General features: G+C 41.6%; 1 protein-coding gene across 2 annotated transcripts in view; it reads right to left on the reverse strand.

Moving 5' to 3' along the window:
* LOC110837886 (protein Wnt-5b) overlaps positions 1–14,885 on the reverse strand; it is a 203,504-nt gene that overhangs the window by 161,131 nt on the left and 27,488 nt on the right. For both annotated transcript variants that reach the window (XM_022080506.2, XM_087358274.1), the window contains exon 3: positions 7,640–7,690. The gene's annotated coding sequence lies outside the window, so the exon portion shown is untranslated. The remainder of the gene's footprint in view (positions 1–7,639; positions 7,691–14,885) is intronic.

The following is a 14,885-nucleotide window of genomic DNA, read 5'->3' on the forward strand; positions in this document are numbered from 1 at the left end:
GTTCCGCTGGTAACAAAAACAATCAGTAGAGAAACTTCGTTTTAAAAGCTCAAAAACCCGGCCTTAGAAAGAAAATGTCCGATACAAAGGACATCCCCATAATGAATTCAGTTTCCACTTAGTTCGTGGACACTAATGGCAGCGGCTGATTCATTTATATCTGGATAATTGGTTTAAAAATACTTGCTTCAGTTGTTTTTAATTTAGAGGGAGGATGGCGTGGAGTTCTTCACTAAAACATCGACTTCTTTAATTATTCAGATAATAACTGCATTGGCTTGAGGTACAAACAACAAGCTGCTGATGGTGATAATATGAACAGTGGTCGCAGGGATCACGGTCTCAAATCCCGATAACAGGAGCAGGACGAGTGCCCCCCACGTTTTTATACATCGTTTTTTCCGTAGAGGTCATAAGGCAAACCGATCCCCTGCTCAGGGGGTTCTGCCAACAATTTCAATGATTTAATTCTGAACCCAGAAACACGCATTCCGACGACGGTATTATTCTGGGTCATGACGGCGCGTAGACTTATAGCTACACACCAGCGTTTCGGAGACAGCCCTGAAGATGCTGACAGAACGTTTCTCCGAAACGCTGGCATCCACTTACGAGTCCAGACGGTGACAAAACCCAGAACACTATTTCGCTGCTTACTATCATGACACCAATTCGCCATGTTTCACGATGTTATCCTAAAAACACTATATTTTCCTCCAAACAATAGGAAAAAAAAAATTCTCCGGTCCACCATGGTTCGAACTTCAACACGAAACATTACACACTGCCTAATGTATCGTCGATAACAGACTAAGAAGTACCACGATACATCGGTAACATGATGTTCACACACGTTATCACGCAAGGACGAACGCAGCTAATCGAGATTCGAAGAATAATTGACAAGTGACAACAACAACAACAACATGTGTCCATTGCTCGTCGGCAATCAGCACGACGAACTTCCTGCAAGGAGCAGCTTATTCACGGGAGAAGTCGTGAGCGAGCGCTCATTTATTACGCGCTGCTGTGACGTCATGAGAGGAGGCTCTTTTAAACATCGGGTGCAATGCAGTCACGAGTCACTTGGGAGCAGCCTCTTAAGAAAGAGAAACCGTGTTTTATAGCGGAGTAATACCAGGCGATTATAAAGAAATATAAACATCTAAGTCAGTTGCCAAGTTGTAAAAATTATGATTTACTACTCAGACACAGGGACAAAGATGTGAATTGTCCAATTACTCAATACGCTCTGTGCACCAGATAAACACAGTAATTCACTTGCTGCGCTTTGTAATTTCTCTCAAGGCAGGTCAGCCTTCCTAACCTAACCTGAATCGAACGTGCCAGCTTACCTTTCAGCCAACATACTTCATGACTCATCGCAGTTTTCCTCAAACACCACAGACTAACATTATCGTGCCTTGGGGGAACTTAAAATTGTGTGTCGACTCCACAGGATTATATAGCATCAATTGCGAAAAGCCGATAATTATGAATGGTGAATTGGAAGAACTCGAGAGGACGTGGTGGTGGTGGTCTATTTTGAAGCATTATCCCGACAAAAGCATCTGTCGCCACTTGAGCGACATTTCTCAGCTTAGTGAAATCGTAAGCAGAAAGGACTGTGTGTGTGTGTGTGTGTGTGTGTGAGTGCACACGAGCGTTTGAAGACTTCCGGTCACGTTGGATGAGGTCACACAACATAAACACATCCTGCCACCGCTGACCACCCAGACAGACATCAGACGGCTGAAGGCTGCAAGGCCGAGCCCCCCCCCCCCCCCCCCCCCGACCCTGACGATAATTCAAATTTCGTATTGTCGTTATTTCGTACAGGGTGCGCACTTTTACCCACGAGATAGGAGACTGCGCAGTCCTCTCCTGGCTCAGAGCCGGTCTGCGTCTTGTGGCGGGAGAGAAGAACCCTGCATTTCCTTTCTCAATTTAATATTCATACTACGAAGATAAATGTTCGTTTCAAGATCCTACTTTAAATAACATCACTGGTTCCCCACACCATTATTTTCACCTCGAATGATGTTACGCTTCTACCAAGTTTCGCTAAAATCTATCAGTCATGGAGTTACTAGGCAACGCGAACACACACGGAAACGACACCACCGAGGTATACAAAATCAGTGTTTAAAGTGTCCCGGGTTCGATCGTGACCGCTGTCAGTATCGTCTAACACTCTGAAGAAAATCCACTGCCCCAAGACGAGATCCTGGAACGTCCTAAGACGCAATAAACACACATCAGACGGGACTCAACTTAACTGCAGGGTTGAGAAGGAACCGGGTAATGGTTCCGAGGCAGCAAGAGCGTTTGATGAAGTGGCTATTAGGTGTAATTCGCGAAAACGCCCCTTGGTGTACGATTACAGCTCGGGGTGGGGGGGTGGGGGGAGGACTTGATCATTCCTGACGAATATCAAATCGAAGGTAGAGAGAACTGGCGTGTGTGTGGTGTCTCTTTTCCTTTGCCGGTGACACACGCCGCGGCACACCTGCCCCGGCGGTGCGCAGCGCAACGGATTGACCACCTGCCTTACCACCTTCACAGGATGCGTGCACACTCCGCTCCGTGACCCGGAACCGGCTTCACAGGGCGTTCGAAAATTTAATTCACACACCAAAATTTATGCGACGGACGAATACAACTTCCACTCTGCGCTCTGCAGTTCTCACAACCAATAGGGTGACAGAGGGTAAGCGGACGGAGCCTGATAAACTCCAGAATGCACGGAAGTTTACCGCCAACGCCCCACAGGCGCCTCTTCGGCTCACTGGCCAGGCACATGAGCAATTCTACTATTTAAACCTTCTCATAATGCCGAAGGGGCCGTAAGTACGTTAGTTAACAATGCTGTATTAACTCGAAAAATTACTTAAGCATCGTCGAACAAAGCCACGAAGTCAGGCAAGCAACGAGCTTAAAAGATGCTGTGGTCTGTTGCATGGCTGAATTCCGAAATTTGACTGGACAGGGTGAGGGTAGAACATGCAAACCCCGATTAACCCTTTCACGTCTGCCGATAACTACGTGAACCACCAGTTTTAAGAATCGGTAACGCTCCGTTTTGTACGTAAACCCCGTGCGTTTCGTATGACTTTAATCAGCATTAACCAATTGGCCTCAGCAATGGTGAAGTGTTGTGTTTTCTCTGAGGTACGGACCGAATTCTGAAAAATTACTTAGACGAGCATTAGCTTCAGAGAGGGCGAAACTCCCAGCTACTAGCCGGCAGGTTCGTGCTGCCTCAACCTATCGTAACAGCATGCACTTCAATCTAAAATTTGCAGAAGATGAAACACATGGATGACAAATTTACCTTCCAGCTCTATCCTTTTGTCTCGTACTGTACATAATAGAATTCCAAACCCAAACGAACCGAAACCACAACTTAAATATTTATTTTCCCTTCTCATCAGGCCTACTCATTTATCTCAGCGGTTTGTGGAAATACTTTGCTCGCCGGTTCGAAGCCTTCAAAAAATGCATGTCCGTCGTCACGAGAGAAACTAGAAACATCGGAAAAGGAGTCAAACTCGAGACGTCCAGGACGTAGCGTGTTACGACATCTACCACGACTCCAATAAAGTGGTTCAATATATAGGATTTGCATTTGGCAGAAGAACAAAGCATAATACGTCCTAACGGGGAAATTGCTTTGATACGGAAACCCTATCCGACATTTTTTCGTTTCTTTGTTTCCTCTTACCTTACATTTCCTGAACGACTTCTGTGGCTGTGGAAGCCTACAAAATCCCACTAGAAAAAGTGCACAAACACATATACAATTTTTTGAAATTCTTTTCTGCAAAAACCAACTTGGTAGAGACCGATGCGATGGAAGGCACCACTGTGTCCAGATCGGTGTGGGGCGGAGCCATTTAAAGCTTACCATAAGCTGTTTCCACGGGGTTAAATTGGTCTGGGCGTGAAGCTCATCATTCTCATGTGCTGTGGTGAAGCACGCATGGAGCCACACCTCCACAATCTCATACTTTTCGTTAAGTGGAGCTAAAAGTGCACTCTTATAACGACATTTATAAAAACCATAGGAATTTTCAGCATTTTTGTTCACACAGCAACAAATGGCATCGGCTACTATCTGAAGGCAACAAACAATTTGACAGGCCTTAGCTTAAAATTTGTTTGAAGACTTCCAATAAAATTTATCCTCAAAAACCCAATAAAGAGGGGTCGATAATGGAACTCACTCGGCCTGGAATAGCAAAAATACGAAAACATTAAAAATTGACACCAGTAATTTGCTGCTCCAATCAAGGTTCTAGAAATGCGTGTTTCCAATTCATCGACAGTTGGTGGCTGAATTCGTTTTGCACAAATGCTTCCGTCTTCAATTTATCGTTTCAACAGTGGGGGCGGACATAATACAATATTAAATACTTATAATTGTACCAGGTACACAGATGTTTTTCCAAGTAAGGTATCGATAAGAATCAGTGGGATGCACTACTCACTCACACAAACAATAACATCAAAGCGTAGTGATACAATTGTCGTAACCCAGGAGAGTATAGACCAGTGTAATTTTTACCAGACTATACGGAAGCAAAATCAATATGGCGTTCTCTATTAATTTCACTGCTCACGTCACGTTTTAGGAGGGAAATTAGATTCTTGTACAGCGTTTAACGCAACTTTGCGGAAGCCAGCATACCGAACTTCTTAAGCAGCAGGAAGCCCGCTTGCGAGCCGGGACCCGCGATATTGATTCAATCGGCTTCCCATCTACAATTCGGGGTACAACGGCGCCCGACCGCCTGCCGGCCTGAATCCAACGTCTCGTAATTGCCGGATACTTATACTTCGCGACGCACGGACACAGAGATGCAGCTCAGGTGGGCGGAGGATGCAGACAAGCAAACAGAGAGAAAGAAAGAGAGATACGAAGACAAGTCAGAGTTGCTTGTGATGTTTAACCCCGCACAGCCAAGGCTCATCCAAATAATATCTAAGAATTTCGTCCGTACCTCAAAGAAAACACAATATTCATGGAGAATGATGTTTGAGGAAATAATTTCTGTTTACACAGACAATCAGAAGAAATCCATAAATATAAAATGCACATTTTACTGGTTGTTACCGTAACCACTAGGCTTTAAAATGTTAAACAGTATGCCATGAAAATAAATAGGTGAGCGGAAGCATGGCTAAAAATGCTTAACCTCGGTGTGAAATGAAGGTGAGCTCTACCCCTGGAAATTGCGTCCCCGGCACGCAATGGTTAAGAGGCTGGTATTCTGTCCTGCCCCACCCTGGAAAATGAACCACGGTCGTCCAACATGTGATCTGTTCGTCCTCCTGAACGCGTTAACCTGGCTAACAAATGTTTTCGGGAATAAATAACTAACAGTCGGCGGTGGTTGGGAGTTCTAAGGCAATCTAAGGACCGCTCAGCGCTGGACTCGAGTGCCATTCGAAGAATGGATGGGCTGATTTCGTTCTCGCCTTAATGTCTTGTGCAGCAAGCCTCCCCACAAAAGGGAGCCTAGTAAATGCCTAAAAGAATTCAAAATGTCATAAGTTAATTCTAAATTAGATTAGAGCAGAGGACCCAATCCGTAAAATCTGAAGAACCAATATTTTTTGATAAAAACTAAATTAATAAAAAAGGAAGACAAAGGCAGTCAAACAATGAAGCCAACAAGATTAGGACAGGAAAGCAAACATGGCTTTAACCCTCTGAATCCGCAGTTGATCTGAAGGATTCAGACCGTACCGCAAAGAAAACGCAACATGTTAACAGACGTCTTCCTTTCCAGTCCCTTCCCCTTTACCTGTCTTTGTTTATTCCATTCCCTCGACAGCTGGACTTTGTACCTGCATTGCTCTCTCTTCTACACAACTTTTCACTTTCTGGTTTCCAGTTCTTCCGTATTCAATTCTTCGCCTTTCCTACTTTGTCCCGTCCTTCTTTGCTAAGCTGTTCTTTTGTTTCTAGCCACAATCATTCTCGCACTTATTTCCGTGTCTACACGCTTCGTGTTTCCCTTGCATCTCGGCTTTCGTCAGTCTCTATTTGTTTCGTTACATGCGTCTTCCTTATGGAGTCGCTGTTTCAGAAAATATAAGAAACTGCATCCCATCCTGTAATATCCCCGCGGCAGTTATTGCAAGGTCACCCATTAATTCCCTCTCGGAAACATTCTTCGCCTTCCATTACAAAACCAAGGTCATGTTTTAACATTGAATTATCAAATTGGAACGAAGCAGTTACATAATCTGATGAAGATTCATGATTACAAAAAAAAATGGATGATTCAGACGTGCCATTGGAACACATTATATAATTTTTTTGATCCATTATATATATATATATATATATATATATATATATATATATATATATATATATAAGCGCCACGACCTTTTCAACACTAGCTACTATGGAATAAGCAATGTGGAGAACGGCGGCATCTAGGAACAAAATGCTACACTGACGAGACATCTACCGACGAAATGGTGCAGCACAACATCATGTTCGGAAGGCGGGAATTACGAATATTTAATTTGAAACAAAATTTATTAACTAAAAGTAGAATATCACAGACTTATACTTTTAACTTTTGAATACCATGTCAAAAATTATATAAAAAATAATTCATCCACAAATATGCGCACAACAGACGAGATAAAAAGTTAAAGACCCAAATGTAGTAAAACGGAATTATAAACGATTGGGGTAAGAGAGAGAGAGAAAAGAGAGAGATAGCACTGTGGCATAGGATCGAAGAACGTAGTCTCCATACTAAATTTCTTAAAATTCCCTATTAATAAATCACTCCATTTTTGAAACACTCGTCGTCCATGCTATTGTTCATTTGAGACCAGAGTTACTACAGGAATTCACTGATAATCCTTCTCATCCAAAAGCATCGATGGATATCCATAAAAATAAATGCCAGCTTCAGCAAACGTTAATCAAATATATATTTTAACATCAGTCTACACTCCAGCAAAGCATCATTAACTAATTCATGTGCTATAATGATTCCTTAATCTCAACTAGTCAACGAAACCGGGATGTCGCCCTCTACCGCTCAGAATTGAATACATCGACTGAATATTTTTTCTCGTTTTTTGCAAACGACGACCTGCCTAAATTTTGACGACACTACCAGAGATACGTGGTTAAAAATTTGTAATGCAAAGCTCTCCCTCTATCTATTAAGCACCAAGCATTGTGATTAAAAATGTGCTCCGTGAGTTACACTGGCTACTCACTTTAAAACAGCCATATTTTTGACTGTCTCTTAGTAACATAAAACAGAGTTAAAATATTTAAAACCAGACATTTCCTTAACAACTCAGCTACCACCGTGACTGAGGAATCGTGGTACTGTTATACACAATGTAACACGACACGAGCTTAGGTAACGTTAAATGTTTCCTGCACGATGCGCGAGGTCGCCATGTTACAATTAATATTAATCAATTCTTGTATCAACGACGTAGGCCTGTTACTGGACCAAGTTTTAAACTCTACAGTGATTAATGCTGAGGGTGAATTCTCTCTATAGTCCTACAAGATATGTAATTATGTAACAATGAAGACCTGAAATGAAAACAGGCGAGTCAGTGGCAATGAAATGGATCATGCACTCACCACCTCCGAGGTGTCAGGCAGCCTTCTCCGACATCTTGCAGGACGGATGTTCTGAAACAGAGAGAAGAAGATTTATAATATGTATTTTGCCTTAACTTTAATTTTGGCAAAGAAACCGAACCCTAATGATGATTAAAGGTTAAGTATTCTGTTTGTGAAAAGTTTACCCTACCCGGCCCGTTTGGATTCAAGGCCATTCGATGTCGAGTATTTCGAAGTTTATTACAGCACAGCTCATCCATTCGGTTGTGTTGAAGAAGACATCTTGAAAGTTTTGGAAAATCCACACGATTAGGGTAGCGACAGGACAGGGGAGTGGTATGAAGTGGCTGTGGTCAGTGGAGTGATAGTTCAATTATGCAGAGGTACAAACTAACAGGCAGCAGAACAGACAAGACACGCCTACCTGTTTAAGTTATTCATTGCACGGCGTCTAAGAAAGCCACCTTAGGGTTGAATGTGTTTCTGTTATCGTTTCGTAACTGAAGATTGATTATTTACTTTCTTAACACACAAAACGTCATAGCAGTTGGGAAACATTGTCATGAGCGTTGCGTTTAATGATATTAAATCATTACAACGCCCCATTATTTTAAGGTCTGCGGTGTTATCTTTACTGCATCTGCATCTATCATTCGAGAATATGAAGAAATCTCAATTATTAAGATCTGAAAAGTAGATACTGTGTCCCACGCATGTTACTTGGGGCATTAGCAAGTAAGTCACTAATGCATTTATAATGTTCCCACAGCATTTCTCATCGGAAATTTTTACGTTTAGGAAACAGTTATCACAATTTCTCAGGTCTGTAGGAATACACTTTCTCTAGAACATTTTCTCCAGAACTTTTCAGACAGAATGAAAGCATATTGTTGCTAATCAAGATGACATAATTATCAACTTTGCAACATAGAAAGACCATAATTTAGTGCCCAGGCAAACTGAACAGGCTAAAATTGCATTGTGCCACAACACAGAATTCAGTGGACATTTTACTCAACATTGCATTGTTTAAAGGGAAAGGTTAGGTTAGGTTAGGTTAGGTTAGGTTAGGTTAGGTTATAGGAATAAAAGAGAAACATGATAATTTACTGTTTGTTTGAGAATATTTTGGCATCAGACAGTACCAGTTAAAATGGACTGCTGAAGTTGTTGCAGAATAATATAAGGGTATCGCTGAACTCTAAAATTAACAACAGGCTTCTGAAAATACAGGGACCAGAATTTTATATCGGAAAGAGACAGGCATAAAAATAATCAAGTAGATTTCTAGATCTCATGAAATGGACGTTCTTAAGAGACAAACCGATACTAAATACTGTGTATACGATCTTAGGGCTTCAAAGGATTAAAATAATATTCACTTAAAAAAATTACTTTCAAGTAGCCAGATCTAGGCCTACTTGTAACTTATCTTCATGTAATTTGGCTCTGATAAAAATAATTTAGATTTGTACAAAACCTAAAATTGCACTCATTTCATTTACAGCGGCTTCTTAGGCCGGACAGGGCTCTTCCATTCCATCGGATTTAATGACATCGTACATACACCAGTCGGTAACATTACTACAAATTACTCTAATCAAGTTAGGGACCTCAGTAAACATTTTTTTTTCGAAAATGATGTGCTCTAACCCAAGGGATGGAAAAATTTGGCTGAAAATACCAGAAATTGCTGAACAGATATCAATTCAACTTCAAACAAATGTACTTAATTTCAGCGAAAGGACCGAGCACCGGCAGAGAAATCGTGACACGTTACTCCAAATTTGAAACCAAAATATACACCCAGAGGGCAAAACGCAGAGTTATTAATTCTTGTATGTAGGGGGTAGAAATAGTTGCAGCTGGATTCGTCCTAGTCACAGACCTTACAAACACGAAGAGAGGTGGCTAATCACTCGACAGCGACGTTAGACGTTTCGGCAGTTGATAGAGCACCTTCAGAAAAAGCAAGGCAAGAACGTAAGTAACGAAGTTAGTGAACTCTGTTGAAGAACATCGCCTGCGGCACCAGCCTGTGTTATCGACGCTGGCAATCGGAATCAGAAACACAATGAGGCATTCAAATTCACAGATCAGATCGCAGGTATGTACGCTCTCTTACAATGGACAGAGTGAAGCAAACGCGATTTGGTCGGAGAGGCGGCGAGAAGCTCAGTATGGGAAGAACGCCTATCCACTGCTGACAGATTAAACGGCTGTCTAACAAACTAATTGACTAACTAACCAACCCACCGACATTACCACACGACATACTCCATGGTAAGATAGTTTTTTTTGGAGGGGGTGCTTAGTGGGCCAAGAATTCCACTATTATTTTAACTCCATTGCTCGTTACAGCGTTAACATCAGCCACTGGACCACTTTAATACAGTCTACAAGAACACCGTCTTCCTACCTCTCGGTTAATCATTCTCGCACAAATTACTTCTTTCCTGAGTCCAAATACCCTCCTTGATCTCATACATAAATAAATACATCTACCTTCAAGATTGACTGTACGAGAGCGTCGTTCGTGCGGTACGAAAAACAAGTCCTGACGGTGGCGACTTTGGTAGCAAGAAGTACAAACGCGGCTATGGTGGCGCCTAGGTGGGATCTGGCTGGCTTTGCGTTTGGCTAAATTTCGTAGTCCGTAATCAGGCGGTCGGCTTTGCGTCGGTGCGTCTGGCTCCAGTCGTCGTGAAGACGCCTTCGCACGCAACAAACTTTACACAGATATTCTGTAAATGTTGTCCTTACAACGCGATTTGCAAAGGGAATTCTGCAACCAACCGCGTCACTGTTCAGCGCTAAGAGAGATTCCTTCCCGTCGATTTTGACGGGAAACACCACGCTCGCACCGAGAACTAGGAGGCAGTTTTTGGCGTGTTAATTGGTTTCACATCGCACCAGCGACATGCGACCGTAACGAGGAGGGAACAGATTTGTGTGCTGTGTATTTTAAAAATGACGCGAGTTTACCCGCGCACTTCACACGCTGGATATGGCGACACACCCTGCCAGTTACACAGGCAATAAAACTTTTGTACAAACACGGAGAGCTCTTGTTTGTTTATTTGTTGCATTCCACCCCTTTCTGAATTGGCTGTCTGTGGAGAGAGCTTTCCAGAGAGAAACTGAAGCTTCCGAAGCATCGATAAAGTTTTACTCTAGCCGATGATGTTAATGGTGAAAGGCTGTCTCGAAAGGTTAGGGCACTTTTAGCAGCAGCACGTTTCATTCAACATTAATTAAACACAGGAAACGTTTATGCGGACCTATGCTAATAAATCCAGGAAGAATGAAGCTTCGTTTATGTTTCAGTAACAATAAGATACTTCTGAAACCTTCCCTAGAGTTCGACAGTCCATTGATGATTGTTGAACACAAAATTTTAGTTGTACACGTAGAATGGTTTAGAAAAAATACAGAAATATATGATTGTCGTTCATGTAAGTTAAATTATGTGAAAATTATAATGAAAATAATAATTACTTTCATTTTAAAGAATAAAATTCCAGGTTGTGCTTCGAAAGTTGAGTTAATAAAATATTCCGTCGGACCTGACTTCAACCACAGAGAGCTACATTAACGTGCTACGAAGGAAGAAAGAAAGAAAGAAAGAAAGAAAGAAAGAAAGAAAGAAAGAAAGAAAGAAAAAATGTGCTTAATAAAGAACTCTGAAAAAGGAAATTTAAGTTTTTGAACAAGTACACAAAAATAAAATCGGTTCTGTACAGTCTAGTTTGGGCCCACAGCACCAGATTTCCTGGAAATGGAACACGTAGTTTGCAGGTTGTTATGTGTAAACAGACACGCCTAGATTAAGATAGTCTCAGCGTTTATTTTAAAACGAAGAGCGCGGATTAACGCACCGGCATGATCAAAGTTACTATCCCGCTGTATTGTGTGTGGTGTCACAGTTCCAAGGCACGTTAAAAAATCCGGTCCTTTTGACATGATGAACAGTCCTTTCTGCTGGGTTGAAACAGCAGCTCACATCTAAATGGCCGTATTATTAAATGCCCGTGGGAAGGCGCAGTCAACATAACCCACGAGGAAGTGAAATCAATTAAATGCACTGTAACATCAAGATAAGCGCATTAGTAAGCATTCCATTACGGTCAAATGTTTCATAAAAACGGAGAGAGTCGTCCTGTATCACAAGCAAACAATCTCCATTCAGCTTTTAGTCAGGACGTCGGAAATAACAGCGCACGCACGCACGCACGCACGTAGCCTGAAAGACGACGTGACGTGGTCAGGAAACAGAAAGGTTTCCAACTGGGCGTGTAAAAATTCAATTCCCTGTCCCTCTGAGATTTTGTATAAAATACTATGTGATACTGAACTGATAATGGTTGACGTTTTGAGGATACGTTTTAAATAGAAACTCTGTACAGATTTTAGATTGTGTTTGCTTTCACGAAGGGCAGAATGGGACAAAAGGAAGTAGACTATTGTTTTTATAGTTTTACCCAGTCCCTCCAGACAAAGTGACTGCATTGTACATCAAAGCAGACCTCCACATCCTTTTAAATTCACTGCGTACCAACCAGCCTACTTATTCTACGGTAAGTAGTCAGAGTTATTGACAGCGTCATTAAATAGATCACAAACAATTGCGACTATAATATAAAGCATTACAAACATAAGGTGTCGTAATCTTTCAAGTAGACTGTTGCATGAGCAAAACACTAAAATTAACACATACGCCAAAACATTGATACTTGTGGATGTAAACCATATTTTCTCCCATTGAGAAACAAGGATAAATTATCTTGTCTTTGGGAAAAAAGCAACCAAAAATATTTGTATAATAGACGGCCGAAGAAGGTAGAAAACTTGTAACACCGGGGAACTTCGTTACTCATGCAGATTATGAGAAAACTGCTATTGGAATAAGAAATCGAGGAGCCCTTGATGCGCTGGAGTCGTATTTCGAATCGGTAGAAGCTGTCGGCGTGCAGATATCCCGGAAAGCGCCCACTTGGAACACCGAAAACATGGGTTTTATGACGAGGAAAGAAGTCGAACTGGAGATTGTCAGGATTGTTGCAGTGCTAACAGGGAGGTAGCTTTCGTAGTGCGTTTACTTGGCATGCGAATTCTGGGCTCAGTTTTGTGTGTTGAAGAATATACAGAACGCAGGATAAAGTTCCACTACTGGTCACTCGCCACATTTCATTTGGATTCCGGAACCGATTTTTATACATCCTGTGGTAACGGTTCTGAGACCTTGCTCTGTTCATTGATCAAGGAAGCGTGGGGTTGTACTTACAAAACTGTCTGTCAGTTTATAATATGGCAAGAAAAGCCATTGACGTGAGTAAAACAGCTCGATAAAACCATGTTACATTTCAAACTAAATAAATCAAAAGAGCCGATATTTTGATCTGGTCGGGCTTCTACTAGCAGTTCCATTATCCCCCGCCCCCTTATTTATCACTGAATTCCAACTTGTTTAAATTTATGGGACGGTAAAAAACTGTTACACAGTTTTTTACTTTGAATTTATCGATGTTTAATACGTTCATGACTTTAAACAAAATGCGCCTCGTTTAATTTCATGTCTGCCCTACTTTGTACCGAAGCAGTACTTTCAATGCGCATCGCAGCACCACCACCACCATCAACAACAACAACACGTCTGTCGGCTAACCTAACCATATCAACTGTCCTTGTTCCGGCGTGACTGTACCTGGTGTGTCTACGTAGGAGGAATCATAAGAAGAACAAACAATTACGTATGTCCTAATAAGCAGCTTCGTAATGTGCTCCATTAACGTGACCAACGTTAGAGTGATAAATAAAAAAATGAGATTTACGGAACATACACGGGAGAAACAAACAATGTCTACAAAAATTTTAGTTGGAGAACACGAAGAGGCTCCTGGAGACGGTTAGGAAATGCCTAGAAACTCTCTTGAAAGGAGGAGTTAACATGGGTTGTCTGCAATAGTGCTCACTACCAGCACTGTCGCAAGCAACATTCATGCTTCTTGCCATAGCTCAGGTGGTTAAACACAGACGACGGGACTGACTCAGGAACAGGCTACTAGGACAGTTTGTTGTGCCGGTATTTCAGATTCTTTCAGTATCACCAGCTAACACGAGACTGCAACTTCAGTCATCAGTCGGACGCTGAAACTGGTGGAAATGAGAACAAGCAATATTTTTAAAAAACCAACTTCCGAAGTTATCCACAAATTTCTCCAACGAATCGCTCAGAATGTTGAAAATCGACAACACAATTTAAAACTCAAAACAGATTAATGCATATACGAGTAGGTCATCATACAGAGCTTAATTACACACTTGAAATAAGCGTTACTGTAAAATCTGTGTGCGAAACCGATGTTAATACGACGTGAGACTTAATCGACACTCCTTCCTCTTTACTTACATAATACAAAGGGAGGAGTAACTTGTACGTCACAGCAGGCGAGATTAACGACAGCTCCAGTGAACCAAGCAAAACAGTTACGTCCAGAAACGTCTCGGAGCGTAGGCTATGCGTCTCTTTCGTCATTGAGAACAAATGACATAACAAGACTGTCGTTGTTCAAATGGCATGCAGCATCCACATGCGAATATGATCATTGGAAACGAAGTTATTATCACGTGGGCATTCTTTATTATACTGTGGCTTACGTCGACGACATGGCACGGAAGGGATGTCGGTATAATTGTGGATAATTCAAAAGAAAAGAACAGTAAACATTTTTTGAAACATTACAAATATTCATGACAGACGTAATACCTCTGACTTCTTTATATTATGTAACCACTAAAATATTCGGCGATAAACACTTATCACCATGATGACTAAGGCAGCAATCACCTCTGAAACGTCGGAAAACTTCTCCCAGACTACACGGTACAACATTTCAGAAGACATCTTCACTAATGGACTTTGATACAGCAAACAACATTTTCAAACCATGATTGTAATCGGTGTTCTAGGAGATTACAGTGTTCATGAACACTTAATTAAGTTGTAAAGCTGTCAACAACACGTTACACATAATCCAATCCGCTTACTGATGAGTGCAAAAAAAGTATGACTTTTAACATCCCACAATAAAGCACAAAACACATTCTATGAGCAGCTGTCAAGTGCAATCACGTAACATGCTTTTGAAACCCGGCAGGTTGGTGTAACAGAACAAATCTAGATTTGCAATCTGGAGGTACCTGGTTTAATTCTCAGCCATATTACTGTCTATATTGAGGTTATACTGTGATTTGACTTGGCATT

Source organism: Zootermopsis nevadensis, unplaced genomic scaffold, assembly GCF_977971745.1.
Source record: "Zootermopsis nevadensis isolate Lab colony 2312 unplaced genomic scaffold, Znev_1.0 Znev_ptg000029l, whole genome shotgun sequence".
Classification (NCBI taxonomy): domain Eukaryota; kingdom Metazoa; phylum Arthropoda; class Insecta; order Blattodea; family Termopsidae; genus Zootermopsis; species Zootermopsis nevadensis.